Below are 13,991 nucleotides of genomic sequence, written 5' to 3' on the forward strand. Positions count from 1 at the left end.
AACTGAGCTATATCTGTCCAGGTACTATTATACATTTGTTTCAACCGTAATTATACCTTCTTGCAGACAGAACCAGTCTGCAGTTTGCAAAGCAGGGCAATCTCATCCAGGCACATGGGCCTGGCAGCTGGCAGAGTTCAGTGAGGTGGCTCTACCATCTGGTACTTAGAAGAAAGGCCCTGAGGCTCACACAGCCCCAGCTCTTAAGCCCCAGACTTCATCAAAGCAAAGCAAGTAGTTACACCTCCATCCAATTCTGTTTAGCCCCTCTAGTCACATGGATTCATTTTGTGATTTCTCATCTTCTTCAAATTAGCCCCTGATACTCATTTTGGCCTGATCTCATCAGGATACAAATGCCAGGTTGTCAAGGGGAGGGACTGAGAGTGGGAAGCAAAGAAAATCCATAGTATGATTTGTCTTAAGGTCTCCACGAGTCCTGGTGTCAGCCTTAACTGCTTCTGTCCAGAGGCAACATTGCTAGAAATAACAATGGATTATTTTCCAAAATAATAATAATAATAATAATGTCAAGGCTAAAGCTAAATCATTCTCTACTTTTGTCATCTTAAAAAAAAAAAGGCATTGCTATAATTTAGATCTGGAATGTGCCCCCAAAGGCCCATGTGTTAAAGGCTTAGTCTCCAGTTTGGTGCTATTTGAAGGTGGAAGAACATGTAGGAAATGTGGCCTAATCTCACATCTTTAAGAATGGTAGTCATCAAGAATATAAACAATAATAAATGCTGGAGAAATGTGGAGAAAAATGAACACTTTAATACTGTTGATGGGACTGTAAATTAGTACAACCACTATGGAAATCTGAATGGAGGTTCCATACAGAACCACCATATGATCCAGCTATACAATTCTTCAGTATTTATCCTAAAGAATTAAAGTCATAGGCGAGTGGGGGAGGGGAGGGGCATGGGGTAGATAAGATGGTGAAATGAGACGTACATATATGATTGCACAAATAATGCAACTCTACATCCTGTACAACCAGAGAAATGCAAACTTGTACCACATTTGTGTACAATGAAACAAAATGCATTCTGCTGTCATGTATAACTAATTACAAAAAATTTTGAAAAAGTTAATATATAAAAAAAGAATTAAAATCATGCTAGGTGCAATGGTGCACACCTGTAATCCCAGTGGTTCAGGAGGCTAAGGCAGGAGGATCCTCGAATTCAAAGCCTGCCTTGGCAATGGTGAGGCACTAAGCAATCCAGTGAGATCCTGTCTCTGAATAAAATACAAAATAGGGCTGGATGTGGCTCAGTGGTCAAGTGCCCGTGAATTCAATCCCCAGAATTCCTCCCGCCTCCCCAAAAAAGAAAATTAAAGCCATCATACTATAGTGGTACATGTATACCCATGTTCACAGAAGCACACTTCACAATAGCCAAACTATAGAACCAGTCTGTCCATCAGTGAATGAATGGATAAAGAAAATGTGATATATATACACAATGGAGTTTTATTCAGCCATTAAAAAATGAAATTTAGTCATTTGTAGGAAAATAGATGGAACTTGAGACCATTATGTTAAGTGAAATAAGCCAAACTGAGAAGGTCAAGGGTCATATTCTTCTCTCATATGTGGAATCTAGGGGGGGGGATAAAAGGAAAAGAAAGATGTGAAGAATCTCATGAAAATCAAAGAGACCAGTAGAGTAGATGAAAGGGACCAGGGGGAAAGAGGAGGGGAGGGAAAGGGAAAATACTGAGGAATGATATTGAGCAAATTAGATTGCTATATTGTGTACATATACAAATATGTAGCCACCAATCCCACCATTTTATGCACAACTACAATGCACCAATAAGAAATGTGGAGAAAAAACAAAGAAGTGGGTCCTAAAGGGAGGTTTCAGGTCACTGGGGGCATGCCCTCAAAGGGGATTGTGGGACTTTGGCCTTTTCCTTTTCTTTTGTGAACAGTTTTAATCTACCTCATATTCTCCAGCATGATGTTCTGCCTCACCACAGGCCCAAAAGCAATGGGACCAACCCACCATGGACTGAAACCTCCCAAACTGGCAACCAAAATAAAACTTTCTTCTTTATAAGTTGATTCAGATAATTGCTACAGTAATGGAAAGCTGACTAATACGGATGTATTCTAAACTAATAGTGATTATTTCTCCTATCACTATATGCTAACAATGCCTAGCACATTAATAACTGGCACCTGTGCCTGCTTGTTTAGAAAAGGAAGTTCCAAGAAATCAAGACCTAGAAGCACAGGCCTGAATTATCCAGTATAGGACACATCTCAATGTATTCCTGCTCAATCAGATGCCTAATCATATGTAAGTGTGACTCACATATGGACTCTACTAATGTAGGGACCTACTCATTTCTAGAATCCCATCTGGGAATCTCCTGTTAGAAAAACATATTCACCCTGTAGATTTTGTTGAAGATTTTTGTCCTCTCTGTGGGAAGACATTTGGAGATGCCACTCAGCAACAGAGACTTGAGAGACCAGATGGCTGGTAAAACAGGAGGCTATTCTCAACCCAGGGCCAACAGGAAAGCTGGAAGGCAGATCCCAAATTTAGTTTGAAACCTGGTGCCCAACAATGTAAAATTAGAAACTCCTTTGAACCATCTGGATCTTTTAAATAAATACCTGTCTGTCCAATCCTCAAAGTCTAGCTCCTTTCCTCAGACACAACATCTGGTCCATCCTTGGTACCTAGGGGAAGCTTAATACAAGCTAGCTAACCAAAACTATTTTAATGGCTGCCAATCTAAGGATTCTAAAGTTCTTTGGAATCTTTCTGATTCCAACATCTCTTTCACTTTTTTTTTTCTTCCCACCAAAGGATCAAGTATACACATGCATACATGAACACATGCACACACATGCATGTACACACACTGTACCCCTATCTAAAATGTTTCATTGTATTACTGTCCTTCCAACAACCCACCCATAATGGTCTCTTGTAATGCCAGATTCATGGGACCCCAATAGACCCCCAGGAGCGGAATCCGATACAATCACACAAGAGTCTTTATTTTCTTGCAAGCTCGAGCCTGGACTCACAACCGTTTCTGACCCAACAGTCACGAGGAGTCCTGGTCCTTTGTTCAATGAGATTTTATAGGTTTTTTTTAGGTATACTCTATGCGTCACAACATCACACAGCAAATCATTCCACACCTCGGAAAATCAAACAACAACTCTTAACATTGATTAGCACATTCTCTGGTGGGAACATATTGGGTAGGGGTGATTGGTTAGTACAAGAGGGGGATTCGTTTGAACTGATTGGTTTAATCTGTGAGGGGTGTTCGTGCTAAACTACATGGTTTCCTTACATGTTACCAACCACCATAAACTACGGGGGCGGGGGGGTCCTTCATCTGGCATCCCAGGTATTTTCCCTGTCTCATGTGATTGGTGGTTGCTAGGGGTTGCTATGGGTCCTCACCTAGTGTAACTGAGTCAGGGACACCTGGCACCGAAGATCTCTCCTGTTATTTACAAACAACTCAGCAGGGTGGCTATGTGCCTAGGAGTGCTCTGTGGGTTTTTCCAAGGACAAGGGTCACACCCCCTCCCTCTGGACAGGCCTTGAGGTAAAGCTGTTTTCAAAAATGGAGTCACATCAGTTTCTCAGTCTTTCCTTTTCTGCACCTCTCCATTTTCTATCATTTCTCCCTCCCCTTTTCTGATAGTGATATAATTTATCTGTGACCCGCAAAATATCAAAACTTCACTCCCTGCATGAAGTTACCACCTCTAAGTACTATGAAACATGGTGTCCCAAATCAATGTACATCTGAGATCTTCCTCACCCAAATCCCCTTTTTCCAACTGGGCAAACATGACCTTCAAACTTCTCCCACCACATACAGGTTTGCCACATGCTAACCCTACCTTGACTGGAGATGATGTAAGCTAACGAAACTAATTTCTTCAGCCAAATCTTCATATCTTGGAAACAAAAGTAAAAAGAGGCTGGAGTGGGAGGGTTAGTAGTAAAGACCCTAAGAAAGGAAAAACCAGTAAAACTTCCCTTAATTTGTCCCTTTTCTCCCCCATTCAAAAGGCCTACAGAAAAATAAATGCACTCAGTAAACTGTTAAATTTACAACACAAATATAACCTAAAATTGTTATTTTTGCATAAAAATACTCTAATATCATAGAACTAGTGTGATTGGTTACTCCATCAAATGAGCTCCTCCTCTGTGACAAGGTAATTCGTCCACTCAGTCATATTCTGCTCCACATTCCCCTTATCCTCCATGTTGTTAGGTACAAGTTTCCACTCATTCTACTTTCAGAAAGACCTGTAATCATTCTCTTTACCTATTCTCTTTTAGCCCTGCTTTCTATCACTCTGACAGAAAGCTGAGGCTTGACTTTTCTCTTATTCTAGGAACTGTCCCTACTCTGTCATTGTGGATCCTCCAAGAAGCAGACACCAGGATGGGATTAGCCATACAAAATACTCCTTAGGACAGATTCCCAGGAAGAATGGGGAGCAAGGGAGAGCTCTCAGATCACACCTGAGTAACACTTGTGCCAGGAAAATAAAGTAGGAAGAGCATCAGACCATACTGCAGTTCTGGGACAGTAGTGGACTAGTGGGCAGTATCCAAGCATAAGTTCCCCATTAGAGGAGCCCCTCATCCAGCAGAAATGGTACTCTGTGTTTGATCAGGGACAAAGACAGCCTGGGGCAACCATGGCTTCAGCATAGAATATTGGGGGAAAGACTGTCTCAACAAAGGTACAGGGACAATAGATAAATAAGGAAAAAAAAATGTAACTTGACTCCCTCCCACACTATTCATCCAAATAAGTTCCAGGTAGATTGGAGATCTAAATATGAAAGACAAAAACTATAAAGCTTTTAGAAAATAATATAGGAGAATTCATGGCTAAGAAAGTATTGTGATGGCAAAAGGTGCAACTTATGCAGTCGAGGGGGAGAAATAAAGAATGTCCACACGCTTCTGCCTTTGTCAATGCTTTATTCACTCAAATCACCCAATACAATTTCACTCTATAGGTTCTTAATCAAGAAAATGACAATCCTTAATGCTAGGTACTGCAATAGACATAATCAATTCACAGCAAACAATTCTAGATTAATTAATTCACAGCAAACAATTCTAGACTAATTCTAAGCACAGCAAACACACTTAATCATGACAGGCTCATGACAGACATTCCCTCTGTGTGTAAGTCAAGTATCAGATCAAAAGTCTCAAGCCTTAGGCTCTAAGTCCAGCAGATACACACTCAGACCACGATGATCAGATCAGGAACCAAGGCAGGCTTCTCCTGGGGTGGAGCTGATGACTGGCTTGAGGAGGCAGTCATAGGGAGAAGTCCTTTTCTCACCAGAGTCAAGAGTGCTATTGAGTTTAAAAGCAGTGAGAACAACAGAACAACACAGAGGATCAGGCAGATGAGAAGATTTGGGATGTCAGCCCAGGTCTCATTAGGCTCTCAGGCTTGTGTGCATCGGTGTCGGCTAGCTGAATGTTCATTTGTTCCTTCATTTATACTAAATTTGGGGGCTTTTGACCACTCTTTCTTTCTTTCTTTCTTATTTATTTGTTTTAATTAGTTATACATGACAGTAGAATGCACTTATATACTTTGATGTATCATACATAGATGGGATATAATTTCCCTATCCGCTGTCATCCGGGTCTCTCAGTGAGGTCATTTACCCTGAGGTAAATTAAAGCATCTGGTCTGGTGTTCCCCACCCTGATTTTTTTGCCTTTCCCCCTTATCAGGGTGAGGACAACATGCCAGAGACTTCACTCTGAGTTTGTCAGGGTGGGGAGAAGTGACTTGTTTGTGCCTGAGGACCATACTGGAAGGCTCCATTAGGTGTGCCTAGTGAGACTACAGGTTTTAAAATGGGATTGCTTAGGCTCAGGCCTAAGGCCATCCTTACAGAAAGGAAATGTGTAAACCATAAAGACAGGGATAAATTGGAGTACATTAAAGTTTAGAAGTTTCATTTATCAAAATTAAGAACTTCTGTTTTGATAAGAGAGTGAAAAGATAAACAAGAGTGGGAGAATGAGCTTTAACACATGTAACTGAGAAGAGGCTCATAACAAACCTGTATAGAAACTACTAAAAGATAATTAAAAACAAAACAGCAGGGGCTGGAGGTGTAGTTCAGTGGTAGAGCACTTGCCTAGCATGCACAAGGCTCTGGGTTTGATCCCAAGCATCACCAAAAGAAAGAAAAAGAAAAAACAACCCCCCCCCCCCGAGGACCCAGTATAACAGAGATTTGGACAGGTGTTGCAAAAAAAAAATTCCAAATGGCCAATAAACATAGGTGTTGAATATCATCACTGTTGAAGGAGACACAAATTAAAGTCATGATAAAATATCAGTATACTTTCAACTGCATGGTTAATTTTTTTCTAACCTGTTAACAAAATCCTAGAAAGAATATGGAGCAACACAAGTTCACAAAGGTGACTGAACACTGTGCAAAACTGTTCAATCACTTTGGAAAACTGAGTATCAACTATTAAGCTGAATATCTGCTTACCCTTGCAACCCAGAAGTTCCAGATGTAGAAGTACCTAAAATTGATATTGCACAACATATATGTGCCTATAGAAGACATGCACATGGATTCTACAGCAGCATTAGTCATCATTATTAGTATGAAGCAAGTATCCACCAAGAGTATAATCAATAAATAAATTGTGGTATGTTCATCGTGTGACATACCATAGTGATAACAAATGCACCAAAGCCATACCCAAAAATATGAATCAATTTCACAAATTGCTGAGGGACTCACTCTAAAATTATCCAGAGTTCAAAGACAAGTGAAACTAAAATTCATATTTAAGTGGTAAAACTAGTGAAAAATTCAAGGACATGATAGTAGTAAGAGTCAGGGCAGTGGTTACTTTTACAGGGAGAGAAAGGGCATAATTGGGAAGGGGTGGGTGCTTCTGTGGGATGCTAGCAAGAGTCTGTTTTTAGCTGATATCTGTTTTGTAATAATTTTTAAAAGCTAACTATTATATTTTATGCATTTTTCTTAATTGTGTTATTTTTACAGTTGTGTTTTTAAAAAGTTTCTTCATAGGGCTGGGATTGTGGCTCAGCGGTAGAGTGCTCGCTTACCACGGCAGGACCCAGGTTCGATTCTCAGCACCACATAAAAAAAAAAAAAATTGTATCCATCTACAAAAAAAAAGATATCTTCTCTCTCTCTCCCTCTCCCTCTCTCTCTTTCTCTCTCTCTCTCTCTCTCTCTTAAAAAAAAAATTTCTTCATAAAAGAAAGAGAGCCCTGCATAGTGGCATGCACATGTAGTCCCAGCCTTTAGGAGACTGAAGCAAGAGGGTCATTTGAGCCCAGAAGTTCTAGGAAAACCTGGGAAACATAATGAGACTCTGTCTCAAAAAACATGAATTAATAAATAAAAGTAAAAAAGAAAAGATGGGCTGGGGCTATAGCTCAGTGGCAGAGTGCTTGCTTAGCACGTGTGAGGCACTGAGTTCCAGCCTTAGCACCACATAAAATAAACAAATAAAATAAAGACATTTTGTTAAAAAAAAAAAAAAAAGAAAAGCAACAAACAAACAAATGATGAAAAAAGTAAAAAAGAATTTAAAAAAAAAAAAGGAAAGCAGAGAGTGTGACGTCCAGCTTCTGAATAAGAACCTTCACTAGCAACAAAAAAATGAATTAAAAATGGGTAACAATATTAAATAAAGAATATTTAACACATCTCAAAAAAAAAGGGGGAAAGGAAAGGGGAAAACAATACAGATAGATCTAGCTCCTGTTTGTAAGAGCTTACCTATTCCAATACAGAATATGTGAAAACTGTAGCAAAATATTCGAAATAAAAGATCAATCATGAATAAGTTAATTAAGGTATTTTCATTTTTTAACAAAAGAAGTAGGCAATAGAAGGATAGAAACATCCTTTAATGCAAAACTGTCTGCCTAGAACCCCATTTGAACAAAGAGAGTTGAGATGACTCTGCCTCACTCCTACCAGGTAAGGGCTTCCCCTTTCTCGCCTCTTCACCTGGCTGGCAGTTAGAATTGCAAGGAAAGACAACACCGTGACTCATAATGGCAAAAGATGATTGATGGATAATTTTACCAAGGTACTTTAGGTGCCACCTTGCAAAAGGTGCTTTCAGTACTCTGATAATTAATGGGTATGCTGGCAGGCACTTTCTCATTCAAAGACATTTATTTCTTAATTAAAATGACATGCAAATGTTAACATTTATTAATTATCTTCCTAGTTCACAGCAATATAATTAACTGACTTCTAAAAGCTGAAAATGATATTGCCATCTTTTAAAAGTTTCAGCATTGGGTTTAAGTGAAAATGTGAAGTTGGAAAAGCTGTTCTCATTTCAGTCTCTCTTCCCACATCTCACCTCCATGATTGCTTACAAAGTGGCTGTAATAATTCTTCCCATCCCTGTACACTTGCACCATTGCAATGTGACCTTGTTGCCATTCCCATCAAGAGGAGGGCATCTTTACCAGTCAAGGCCTTACTGCCATGATCACTCCTGAGTAACCTGATCAGTTTTCCCTGCATAGTTTCCCAGCTCACTATAAAGAGACAAAACTATTAGAGTGATATATGGACGTTTATAACTGAACCCTGAGCACCAGGATTGGGCCTAACACTTTTTGTTATGAGGTTGAGATAAACCAGATACATTCTGGCTTGGATAAAGTCACTTTTGTTCTGACTGCTTTATTTGCCCCTTCTTTCTGATACCAATTACAGGGATTCACTTGGTTTTGCTGCCACCCAGGCCCATAGTTCTGTCAGTAAATCCCCAGTAAATTGCTCTCTGTGCAATCCTGGATCTGTATTTGGCCTCATAGAAACTTGGGGCAATTTCTCAAATTCTGGGACCAGGTTGTCCCAGAACACAAAACTACTCAAGAGTCCAAGATGTTCTCCTTGTCCTCCAATACACCTTAGATCTGCACCTAAGAAAGTAAAACAGTGGAGTACGGTGGGGGGCTGCATTGAGGACATAAGGTCTGCTCCCTCTGAAAGCAGCAGAAAGGATTCAAGAACCAATGTCCACTGTCCTGGAGCCATTTTAACCTCTACCCAGGAAGATTACCTGGAAGGTGAAGAGACTTTCCTGGGGAGTAACTGTGTGGAGAGTGTAGCAGCAGCTGGAGGTCTAGAGAGCAATTCCATATCCAGGGAGTTGGTATCTAGTGAGTCCAAAAAAAAAGCATTTGTGGAGATTCATAAGAAACAATCAGGTTTGAACAGCTGCCAGTTCTAAAAAGTACAAAGACAGCCAGTTCAGAATAGTACCAATGAACAAGGCACTATAATGATCATTCTACAAAGTAGAAATGGAAGAAGCATGGAGAGGTTGAGTGGTTTGCCCAAGGTAATACAGTAAGTGCCAGAGCTGGGAATGAAAACCATAGGATGTGTGATTCCAAAAGCAGATTCTTAATCACTGTGCTGCTCCAGATTACCTGGTAGAATGCATGGCAAATCAGACAGGCAACAGCACAGAACCAAGAACAAGTGATACAAAGAGAAAGAAAAACCAAGCCAGAGGCATGGTAGGCTCTCTATTATCCCAGGAACAAAACTGATGCCCCTTGTAGGTCATGGACTAAAACAACTGAATGAGGGAGCACTTAGAGATAACATCAATATACTATGCCAGCTATAATGTATGCCAATGCCTCCTGGTTGGCCAACCCCCCAGTAAAACATGACAGCAGCCACTTAGTAAAGCAATCTGGGGCAGGAGGGGCCTTAAAAGCATCTTGCTGTGGAGGAGTCAATGTTCTGTCTACCTAGGGCAGCTGTAGGGAACAGCAGCTATGGGATATGGCAAGAAGTCCCATAGTCTCAATACTGGGACTATGAGTCATTCAAGGGGAAGGGGAACGTTTGAGACTGGAGAAAAAAGAAAGTATTGGCTCAAAACCATGAAAAGAACACTGCAAATTCATAATCAATAAATGTTTAATTGATTAATTAAGCTACAAAACTAACATGTCAACTTCATTTGTTAAAATAAGAATTTCATTACATTTGAAAACAATCTATTTGTTAGACATTTTTTCTTCACATGAATTCCAAGTGTGAATAAGAAATCAGAGCCAACTGTGAATTAAATAAGTTGTTCATAGCCAGATCACTTCAGGGGCACATTTGTGTGTATATGTGTGTTGCTGGGGATGGAATCCAGGAACTCCCTCATGCTAAGCAAGTGCTCTACCACTGAACTACATCCTCAGCCTGGCAAAATTATTTTTTAAAAGCCTTCCAAAATATATATAGGAAAAAAGTTACATTGAATATAGTATTTTACTTTTTTAAATGATGCAGGGTGAGAGCCCCAAAAGAAAAAATTCTTACAATCCTTTAACATCCTATTAACAGGTCAACGTCATCCTGAACAAGCAAAGAAGGACCACTAAAGCCATCAATGAATCCAAGTTCATCCCACAAGGCATCAAATGTTATTGCTCTTCACTAAATCTTAATTGCATGGAGAGGCAACACTTTTGTGACTCTGAGCAGAAGATATGAAATCACTGTCCCCATTCCACACTTAATTGTGTGTCCTGAGGCAAGTGGTTCAACCTTTCTATGCCTTATTTACCTCATCTGTAAAATAAGGAGACTAATAGAGTCCATATCCAATGATTGGGAAAATTAACAGAGCAAGTAAAGAACTTATAACTCTGCCTGCCACTTAGAGAGTACTGGAGAAATGTTAATTGTTCACAGAAACTTGGATCTGCCAAGGGAACTCCAACCCACAGCCTCACTGTTCAATCATTATTACATCTTCCCAAGGTAAACATGTACAAAGGCAGAGATGCTTTTTCAAACAGGTTTGACATGGTCAAGGTCAGGGCCAGTCTGTCAGGCAAAGACCAATGGCATTCAAGGTCAGGGACTAGAGAGTTGTTGATCAGAGAGCTAGAAATCTAGGGCACAAGCATTACTTTCAGAACGGAATTCTTTATTTGTATGGGTTCTAAAATAGCTTTCTAACATCCTCATGTTGGATTTATTGATGCCTATGGAGATAAAAAGGAGAATTTTTACAGTTAGATAAAAAAGGAGAATTTTTATGTTAATCCTCAACAACTGAGTAGTTGATCTGTAGCAAATGGAAGCTTCCTACAGATGTATGAAGTATTTTAATACAAATTCAGTGTTTTATAGATCCATAGAGGATCAGGATAACTCTTTAATAAAAACATCCATCTGGCTGGAGAGAAATGGAGAAAGGGAGGAAGAGAGGGAAGGAGGAAGGAAGGAAGGCTAGAACCAAAAAATTTGTAATGTAAACTTATTTGTATAAAAAAGGAAAGAAAAGACTCAACCCTACTTTTGTATACATTATATGTATAAATGCACAGAAAAAAAGACTGAAAGGTTGCACATTGATTTGCAGCTCTTCCTCTGACAGGAGAGCAGATTTTCCCCAGGGCATTTTGACAGGAGAAAAATAGGAGGCCAAGAGTACAAACAGCCAGGAGAGTTGTCCACGATCTAAAGGGAACAAAACTGGGTGAATCCGCTGGCTCCCCAAACTTCAAGCTAAACTCATAGTATGACCACACACCACTGGAGGTCTCCCAACCAGATTTTGCTGTGAGAGTGAGCAGCAAGAAATTCTTGCCAGGGAAGAAGAAACCCACTCTGCATCTTTTAAGCTAAGTAGCATCACCAGGCAAAGAAATAAGGAGATAGGCCAACTGGCTAGATTCCCACTCGGCCAGAATGGCCAAATAGGCTCATGAGAATTCCCTTAAAGTGAGCACGTTTCACATCTCTCTCCAACTGAGAGATATCTAAGATGCTAAAAATATCAGGGTAATCTGTACTTAAGCTACTTGCCCTACACTCCAAATGTGTAATATTTGCTGGCAGAAGAAAGTCTCAGCATCCTTGTCATCGAGGATGAGGAGCAGGGCAGTATAGGAACGCACAGCAGGTGCACCTAATCTAGCCTGGAGTGAGGAGTTGTCAAGAGCACCTGTCAACCACTCTTGAGCAGAGCCTTGAAAGTTGGAAAGGGTTGAACGATGGAAAAGGCTGAGCTTATATGGACAAGTTGGAATACATGTCCATATACCCAAGTTCCCCACTGCCAACAGTCTGGTGGGCAGACCTCATGGATGGCTGGTTAGACTCCATTCTCTTTGCTATCCATGACATTAGGCATTATCTCACTATTCATTAACAGCAGAATCATTTGAGTTTCACCATCACACATGTAGGGCTGTGGGTAGAAAAAGATTAATCCCTAGGGGCTGAGGTTGTGGCTTAGTGGTAGAGTGCTCGCCTAGCACGCATGAGGCACTGGGTCCTCGCACCATAAAAATAAAATAAAGATACTGTATCCACCTAAAAAATAAATATTAAAAAAAGATTGTCCCTAATAAAATCTTGTTACTTTACTCCACCAATAAACTATAGCTGAAGTAATAGGGTTATATTATCAATGGGGCTTCATACTGCTCAGATATGCTCTGAGAAGTCATCATACTTAATCCAGTCATGAAACTCATAATCTGTATGCTGTGTTTATTGATATGTATTTTTCTTCTTTAATATCCTCCCGTCCTTCCCATGATTCCCCTGTTCTGTGGTTTCAGTCCTTGTTATACTGATGGATGCAAATAGGCTTACAAATCCTCCTCTATTTAGTTGTACATATTGTCAGAATTTGTTGTTACATATTTATACATACACACAATATAACAATATAATTTGACAAATATCACTCCCCAGTACATCCCCCTCTGTCTCTTCCTTCACCCTTTGGTTCTTTTCTTCTACTGATCTCCCTTTGATTTTTAGGAGATCCACCCCTACTTTTTCCTTTCCTTTTTCCTCTCTAGCTTCCGCATATGAGAGAAAATATAAGACCCTTAACCTTCTGAGTTTTATTTATTTTGCTTAACATGATGGTCTAGTTCCACCCACTTTCCTGCAAATGTCATAATTTTGTTTCTCTTTATGGCTGAATAAAACTCCATTATATATATGTACCATATTTTCTTTATCCATTCATCCACTGATGGACACTAGGCTGATTCCATAGTTTGGCTATTGCGAATTGTGCTACTATAAACAGGGGTATCATATATCACTGTAGTAAGATGACTTTAATTCTTCAGGATAAAAACTGAGGAATAGCATAGCTGAGTCATATAGTAGTTCTATGCCTGGTCTTTTGAAGAACCTCCATACTGATTTCCATAGTGGTTGTACTCATTTACAGTCTCACCAACAGTGTAAAAATGTTTCTTTTTCTCCATATGGTCTCCAGCATTTATTATTATTTATATTCTTTATGCCTGTCATTCTGACTACTGTGAGATGAAATCTCAGTGTAGTTTTAATTTGCATTTCTCTGACTGCTAAAGAAGATGAACATTTTTTTTCATGTGCATATTGCTATATGTGCATTGTTATATTGTGTGCATTATACATTTATACAATATAACAATACAATTTGACAAATATCACGTATTTGTTGGCCATTTGTATTTCTTCTTTTGAGAAATGACTATTTAGTTCATTGGCCAACTTATGAATTGGGTTATTTGATTTTTGTGTATATATTCTATATATTAATATATTATATATTAATTCTATATTAATAATATATTAGTATATTCTAGATATTAATCCTCTGCCAGAAGAGTAGCTAGCAAAGATTTTCTCCCATTCTGTGAGTTATCTATTTATATTCTTAATTGTTTCCTTTGCTGTGCAGACGCTTTTTAATTTGATGCTGTCCTATTTATTAACTCTTGGCATTACCAAATCCCCCTCTTTTTTAGAACATGAAGGACATGAGTTAGGACTAGTTAGTCATTAGGGCATCAAAGAACAGGAGATCAGAGTTGTTTTGTTTTGGTTTTTTGGAACTGGAGATTGAACCTAAGGGAATTTTGCCATGGAGCTACATCTC

The sequence above is a fragment of the Marmota flaviventris genome, chromosome 12 (assembly GCF_047511675.1).
Source record: "Marmota flaviventris isolate mMarFla1 chromosome 12, mMarFla1.hap1, whole genome shotgun sequence".
Lineage (NCBI taxonomy): Eukaryota > Metazoa > Chordata > Mammalia > Rodentia > Sciuridae > Marmota > Marmota flaviventris.